The sequence below is a fragment of the Cariama cristata genome, unplaced genomic scaffold, assembly GCF_000690535.1.
Source record: "Cariama cristata isolate BGI_N322 unplaced genomic scaffold, ASM69053v1 scaffold8795, whole genome shotgun sequence".
Lineage (NCBI taxonomy): Eukaryota > Metazoa > Chordata > Aves > Cariamiformes > Cariamidae > Cariama > Cariama cristata.
Window position 1 is genome coordinate 20,962 of NW_009619195.1, and position 8,147 is coordinate 29,108.

Below are 8,147 nucleotides of genomic sequence, written 5' to 3' on the forward strand. Positions count from 1 at the left end.
GTGCATGCTGGCTGTTTGTGTGAGATTCAGATAGTAAAATACTGAAGCATTTTGTCCGAGCGACCAAATGGGACTGCTGATCTCAGGTGCCCGTCACATTGATGTTAATGAAGCAAGCAAAGCATGCACACAGAACTTGTTAGTGCTTGAGAAACGGCTCCTCCTCAAAAAACAAAGCAGCACTTCCTCAGTGTGGGAAGTTAGGTATTTCCATGTAGAAGTACTTCCAAAGTGACTTCCTTTTTTTGGAAGGGGGGGTGGTGGTGCCACATTTCAGTTGCCTTCAGGCCTGAGCACTGAAATAGAGTAACAATTATTGCCGAACTCATTTGTTGCACTTTTCCTGCTTTCTGCAATGTGTAGTGTCTTAATCTTTGTAAATTCGAGATTATACTTAACTTGGCCTTCTAAAAGCAACTGTTCTTAGACCATTTCTGGAAATTGGATTACTGAAGGAAGAACTTTGTTCCTGTAAGATCATTAAGGGTCTCTTTTTTTCTCTCTTTTTGTTTTGTTTCCCTAACAAACAAATAAGCAAGCAAACATGAATAACTGCCTGAACCTCCCTTGTTCCACATACTATTTGGGCTGTATTTTTCAAAGAGCAATCAGGTGTAAATCTGTGTTGAGTGCTTACGTGGCTGGTGTTTATTCTCCATAAACTGATGTAGAACAACTCCATACAATTTGTATTATAAAATGTTGTTTTAACAGATTTCAGAAAATGGCAGCTTTAGCTGTGTCTTTTGGCCTTCCCTTTAGGGAAACCTTGGACTTTGCACTTTTTTTAAAAAAACAAAAACAAACCAAAAAACCAAACAAAAAGTCATTCTGTCCAAATCATCCATACGTACAATGCCTTTCTGATCTGAATATTTCTTGGTTTTGCCAACATTCTTGTATCGTTGTGAGATCAGTTCCCAATCATTTTGTTTGACTGTGACCAATGAGCAAATGTGTGTGTGTGATGCGAAGATGACTTTAGCAGTGTCTATCTTGTAGACTTGATCCATTTTGTTTATAGTGTGCAAGTGCCATTATGAGTATTGAAAATCATGGTAATGATGTTTTCAAATGTTGAAAAGATGGGATGTTTCAAATTTAATTTTTCATCATGTGCCTTTATGATGACTGTGTTCGATTTGTGTATTCTTTGTCTCTTAAACATATGTTTACCTTTTTAACTCTATAAAACTACCAGTTTCTAATAAATGTTTGTTTCCTTACCTGGCTGGAGTGTGCTGATGGTGGGGTTTTTTTTGTTTGTTTTTTTTTTCCTGGCCTGATAGGCAGATAACACTTATTGCACTATATGCATAATACTCAATGTCAAAAATAAAGGTAATTTATCTAAAAAAAAAAGTTTGAGACTAGCCTACGCTTTGCTGTTACATTGATATTTGAAAACCTATTTTGAGATTAATCAATTGTCATCCTGTTTAAAACTCTAGCTGTCTCATCGCTTAATGGAAGATCACATAATGTTTAATATTTTTGTGTGTTCTTTGAACAGTATTATGTCATGGCTTGCTTCTGTGTATGCTTCGTGACAGAACTCTTAATAATCAGGACAAACATACTTGCTTGTATTCTTAATGTTTATCTTGCTTTGATGGGTCAATATAAAATGTTTTCAAGGTAATTGACTTAATTTACTCTGCATGTGTAGCACAGCTATCCTACTCAAAGCTGGCTACTGAGCATGCTTTTACAACTCCTTATGAGTTTTTTCATACCACTCCTTCAAATGTTAAAGATAATTGTAGACAAATTAGGGAGGCTTTTCTTGTCTCTGATTCCTGCAGATGCAGTTCTTGTAACATAAGATTGAGAAGTTTCCTTTTAAATAATGGAAAAGGTGGATGCTTAGTGTGTGATTCCTGACTAAATGAACAATCTGACATTCAATTCTACTCAAGACAAGGATGCTTTTAACTGGAAATTCTCTGCAATTGGAAAGGCTGGGCTGTGAATGAGCTCTCTCACAGTGATCAAGTGGTAAGGTGTGCTCTCGAAGATGTCCGAGTTAGATGGTCCCCTTGTCCCCCGCAGAAAGAAAGTCTAAACTGCTGCAAAATGTAGCACAGGTATTTAAATTATTGCTTCCAAGTTAGGCTGTTGAGAAACTGAATTCTGCAGTCTTTTTATCAAAGTCTGGTCCTGGTAAGATGCTTTTTTGATGTATAGGAGTTATTACACAGGCAGCACGTATGAAATAGCTCAGATCTGCAATGCATATAGTACCATTATTTCTAACTGATTGCAACTACATGCAACTTGCATTAAAGGAACACTGAGGAAGCAAAACCACATGGGCAGGCAGTCTGTTTAGGACAGCATACTTCTCTCCCTTATAAATATTTTTGCTGTCATTTTGAAGTTTGTTTTGTGTGGGTCAAGGGAAATAGAATGCTAAGCAAGTATCTCAACCGTTTCTTCAAGCTTGTTCCTTTAGTTTCTAGTGTATTCCACCAATGTATTTTCATAATCTGTTGAAATAGTGTGTTTCCATCATGCATTGTGATTTCTTAAATGAGTGGTGATGGATTTGTAGGTTCCTGACTACTTTTGTCCTTTGTCTTACAAAGTTCAGTCTGAAACTTGCTAAATGCTGCAGTCCAGAAAAATCTTTCACATTTCCTTTGTATCTTATCTTATCTTTAGTTGTTTAATATTTTTCAAAACGTATGCAAAGATGGTGCCTGTAGATCATATGAAAAATATTGCCACACAACTTGCTACTGCCTCTTTAGTTAAAGAAACTGGGGCTTGAAGAAGGTGTAAATCAAGTAGTGTCATCAGTAAGTTAATAAGAGCTTCAGGAGTTGTGCATCCATATTCAAACTGATACTTAACAACCCTTGGCTATTCTGGAGTGTTCCTTGAGCAAACGATTCTTCCTATGCATAGGCCTATACATAAGAGGCCTAGAAGGGAAAGGAAAAAAAGCTTTATTTCTTTTGCTTTATTTCTTTTCCCGGGGCGTGACTGCTATTCAGCAGCATGAGCACTAGAAAACACTGCAGAAATGGCTTGGAATTTAAAATAGGGTCACCAAAGTGTGTCTTCCCATCCTGGCAGGGTATGCCCACTGCAGCAGCATTTCTCCCTCACAAGGGCACCAGCCCAGGCCCAAGCTGCCTTGCACACTTGCTAGTGGAAATGCCTTGGTGAACGCTCTGTACTGAAACCCACTTGGCAGCTTTCCTTTCTGCAAAAGAACAGCAGGTGCTGCTGCGCTACCCAGGTGAGACTGGGTGTGGACCTGCCTGATGCCCAAATTAGCCTTCTGAGACCCAGGTTGAGATGTCTTCTGTTCTTTACTGTCTCGTCTCAAACCTGCACTTGTTGGTATGCAGCAGAATGTATTGCTGTCTTTCATTCCCTTATAATATTTGAAGGTTAGAGCAAGTATGGGAAGAAGTGTGTTGCAGTATGTGATGCTGCTACACGTAAGCTGATAAAATATGAAGGATGACTTAACCTGCAGGCTATTTACCATGTAAGGAAGTGCGGGTTTTTAAATGCTTCCCATTCTGATGTATGGGTGGTCCTGGGGATGGCTCTTAAGCGTTACATTAAAACAAGATGCTGATCTAAACTGTGTGTTGTGGAGAATGTAATTGGTGAGAACTGGATAATCCACACAAAGAGTGATTTTGGAATATTGGCAGTCTTGCCGTGTGAATTATGTCTAGCTTCTAAGCAGTCCTGGTGTCTGAAAATGAGTAGAAAAATTACTTATTTTTTTGGTCAATATTTGTACAATTCAGGGTAAAAATTGTGTTCTGGCAACTAACTAAATGCATGAGTAATCTGCACCTAAGCTCTTAGACTTTGAGTCTATTTTGCTAAAGGGTTAACAAAGGAGTCTAGTATGTACTATATAGGTGTATAAAAAAATAGTGTGTATACACCTATATACATATTCAAATATATGTATACCTATATATGGATAAAACATCGTCTTCTGTGTACCAGGTTTATGTATCTCCTTTGTGCAGTAGCTGGAGCAGCTTCTGGAACGGCCTTTCAGTTGAAGACTCTTGAAGCAGTGAAAATGCTGTCCCTGCAGACCTTTCCTCTGCAAGCTGAAAGTATGAGATTGAGGAGAAGTAGCCAACAGGTTCTCTTAAGTAAAGTGTCAGTAGTACTCGAACTAAAATCCAGAATGTTTTTGTCCCCTCTAGGCTCATGTAAAGCAGAGTGTCTAGCATCCATCCCGTTGAAGCAGATGTAGACGAAACACATGAAGTTTGAAAGGTGGGAGTATGGTAGATGAACTTCTGAATGTGTACTCCTGCCATCTTAAACTAAGCCTTTTGCTAACATATGTGACCTGTAGTTTGGCTCTTGCGGAGGCACTGGTATGGAAGCGTGCTCTCTCTCTCTAAAGCAAATGCCATCTGCTTTTTTAATTGTCACTAGCTTGTGTCGTGCATGAACCAGTCTCTCCCTGGTGAGCCTTAACAGCCCCTCTGTCTTGGCTGTGTTGAGAGGAAACGTGCAGGTTCAGGCTGAATTCGAGCAGTGCCATCTATTGTCATGTTGTAATACTGATTTGTAAGGGGAATGGCTTTTCTAGACTGAACGTTGGAGTTCATTCCTTGGAGTTATCTTTACAGCAAAGGAAAAGCAGTTCATAACGGTGTAGGAGAAACCCACCTGAGCCATGTTTTTAGTGGTGATTGTGGCAGCGTGACCTAACACAACGTATGGGAGCAATGCACTCGGGTGTGAATTACAAAAAGCAAGAATCGCCATCTCTGCTTTGGACAAGGTATTGAAAGAATCTATACTGCCTATCAATTCACATGGCTACTTTTAATTTTAACGAAAACCATTTGAAATAGAAGATAGAGTCTCTATGATGTTATTTTCTTTTTGCTTTCATAAAATGATTTTTGTGTGTCAGCATCCTTTAGTTTCTCAGTAAGATATGCTACCATGGAGGATAAAGGTTCTTTAACTGTTCTTTGGCATATTGCTAAAAAATGGTTCATATGAAACTTCTTTTTGAGGAGCAAAAATGCTATTCTGTAGTTCAGTATCTCCTAAATATGCTGACATCAAGGTCTGCACTGAGAGCGCCAAAACACCATCTAACTGAGCGCAGGTAGAACGTTTTTCATGGTCGTTCACTAAATGCTACAGATTTTCCCACTACCTCATGGTGCAGCCACTGACTTGTTTTGTGGACGTAGTTGCTATGCACTTCTGAGCTAAGGCAGTCTGGACGTAGCCCAGCCAGCTCCAGCGCTGCCCCGTTCATTGCCACCTTGGGAGTCCTTAACAAACGCCCTTCTGTCTGCCCTACAGCCTAGCTGTGTGTTTGACACACCTCCGGGTTCCTTATCCTCTGCTCTCAACCCAGTCTAATATTCTAAATCTACTTTGTTGTAGGAATTAGGTTTGTGCCTTTCCTGCTCTGGAGCCAAATACACCTTCATCAGTATATCGGAGGATATTGGACAAGTTAGTGATGGTCATGAGTTTCACCTCCCCCTGCAACAGGCTGTGTCCTGGAGGCCAAATTCCAGATCAGAGTGAGTCTTGTCAGGTCCCTTGGGCTGTTCATGGATGTTCAGGGTACTCTGTGGAAGAAGTGTTTTGCATGTACCATCGGTGGCAGGTGGCCAGTTAGCACAGGCCCAGCTTTCTCTGCACACCTCAAATTTTGTGTACATTTGTGCTTAGCACCTTGAATCCCATATGTTCAGTCCTTGGATTATTTCTTCGTTCTTTTCAGTATCTTTCTTTTTGGGAAAGCAGAGATAGGCTTGAGCAGGGTTTAAATAACACTTTGCTATGGGAGCTGTTGAATTGTTGTCAGTGCTAGCAAAGGGTCTCTGTGATGGCACGTTTCTGCAGCCTTCGCCATGCTTCAGTACCATGTGTGATGCAGGCTGGTAATGGGGTCATTTTGCTTTCCCTGCGTAAACAAATTCCTTAACTTTAACTGGCTTCCCATGTAGATACAACAGCCTCTGCCTGTTCCAGCTGTTCCCTTCACTGCATTGATACTTCTTTTACTGCAGGTTTGTGTATGTTTGCATGGCTCTAGCCGGGCACCTGCTAGGTTAATATAGCATATAGCTTCATGGATTTTCAAGTCAGCACTCTTAGCTTCCCTTTTGTGACCTCCTCTGGTACTTGCAGGCCAAATAGCTTCATCAAGTTACTGCGGTGTGTGTCTGTCTCTGCAACGCTTCTTCCAGTGTAAGAGTGCTAAGCAAACCTTTCAAATAGTTTGGGCCTGGCAATAATTGACTAAAGGAGAAGAAGTTCAGAGGCTGGCTTACTGCAGGGGTGGTTTAATAGGACTTGGTTTGCAAACAGGATTTCTTAGTAATCTTGGTGGTACAGATTACTGTCTCAGTCCTGCCAGTATCTCTGAAGCCATCGTTCTGAAAATAGATGCATGTAAAAAGTGTCACCTTTGTTCCATAAACACTAAAGCTAGCAGTTCACATTTTGGATGACTCTTAGACGTAAAGGTTTCTAATGTCAGCTCAAAGGTTGCCTGCAGTATACAGGGAAGAGCCATGTTTTAGAATTCCTTTCCCAAGTTTGTAGCTTCGTATTTCTCACTGGCTAGACAGATTTTGCAGAGGGCTCACTGAGAAAGAATGAGCTGTAATTGCAAATTTTGACGGTGATGAGGAAGGATATAAAATTCTAGCTCATCCATCACCCCAGTTAGCTACTTCTGTTACGAACAAGATGATGTTACTCTTTCTGGGTTAGGGAAAGGTTGTGCTATATGAGTGGAAAACCCCTGGGTTCCCTAAAACTCCTTGACTTGCTCACACAAAGCTGCCTGCTTCTGGGGTGGCAGCCACAATGGGCCCTCTGATTGTAACCCATCCTCATTAAAGTGTCTGTACTAATGAATGAGTGACAGTGCACACATCTGATCCATCTGATGCATAAATGTTTAATTTAGCTTTTACCAGTCAGCCAGAGTTTGGCAGAAGATTGGTTTCTGTGCAAGAGAGAAAAAGATGCAAGTGCGGTGTTGTGTTTCCCCACAGGGAGCTGGAGCTGGAGTAGGAGCACTTCCGAATCAGTCACGACACTGCCATCCCCTTGAAGTTATTTTGGCTTAGACATCAAATATTACTTACTAGTCCCTTAAGGAGTATCTGGTTTTAGTTTGCTTCTCCAGCCTTCTGTGCATTCTCTATCCTGGAGAAAAAAGGGATAAAGGAGAGGATTTATTCAGTGTTCTCACTTGTTCCTGCAGACTCGTACTTAATGCTGTGAGGCATTTGCTGGGCTGTAATCTAGTGGCACTCATCATTTCCACAGTATGACATGTTGATGGGAAGCAGTGTGATCCCATAGATAGGATAGTCTGGCAGACTTTTATCTCGATTCTGCTACTGATCTTATGTACGTCCTTTCTCAGCATCTCGGGTCCTTGTACTTTCTTGTCTGGTAGGTGTTTGGCTTTCTGGGACTGCCGTCATGCTGTGACGGTTCAGTGTGTAGCCTGGGGTTGTGCTATGATACAAATAGTATTCTGATTAAAAATTAAGACCTGGGTCTACAACAGCACTTGTTAACGCAAACTTTATCTGCAGAGATTGTTCTGTTAGTTCAGTGCTTAAGGTAATACTACAGTGTGAAAAGAAACCTGGTGGCTGCAGGAAAGCAATCATCTTCTAGAAAAAGTTGATTGGCAAAGTTGCCTGCTGGGATAAATTCATATTAATCTTAAAGATAGTCTTTCATCTCTGAAAGAAATTTGGCTTCCTGCTTGATTATTTTTAGCCATTTCTCCTTGTTTATTTTTAATTGCTGGAGCATTTCTCACCCTTCTACAGAGATCTCTAACACTGAAAGTTAGGAGTATGTGTGCATCTCTCTCTCGGAGAACACTGAGAACCCACTGAGCTGCAGTAGTGAATTTTGATTTTAAAGGAAAAGAGAAGCACAAAACTACAGAGCCTCCTTATTGGAAATGTTTTGGTCACTTGAACTTCTGTCTTCTCTCGCTGTAAGTGCTCCCTGCCCTTGGAGAACGCGCCTGGATGGAGAGGTCTGGTTGCGCTCTGCGAATTACAAGTAACAACGCTCCGTTTTTACAAAGGGCTTTCCGTGCAGGACCCTCCCAGTGCTGAGGCGGGGTGGCAGCGCCGTCA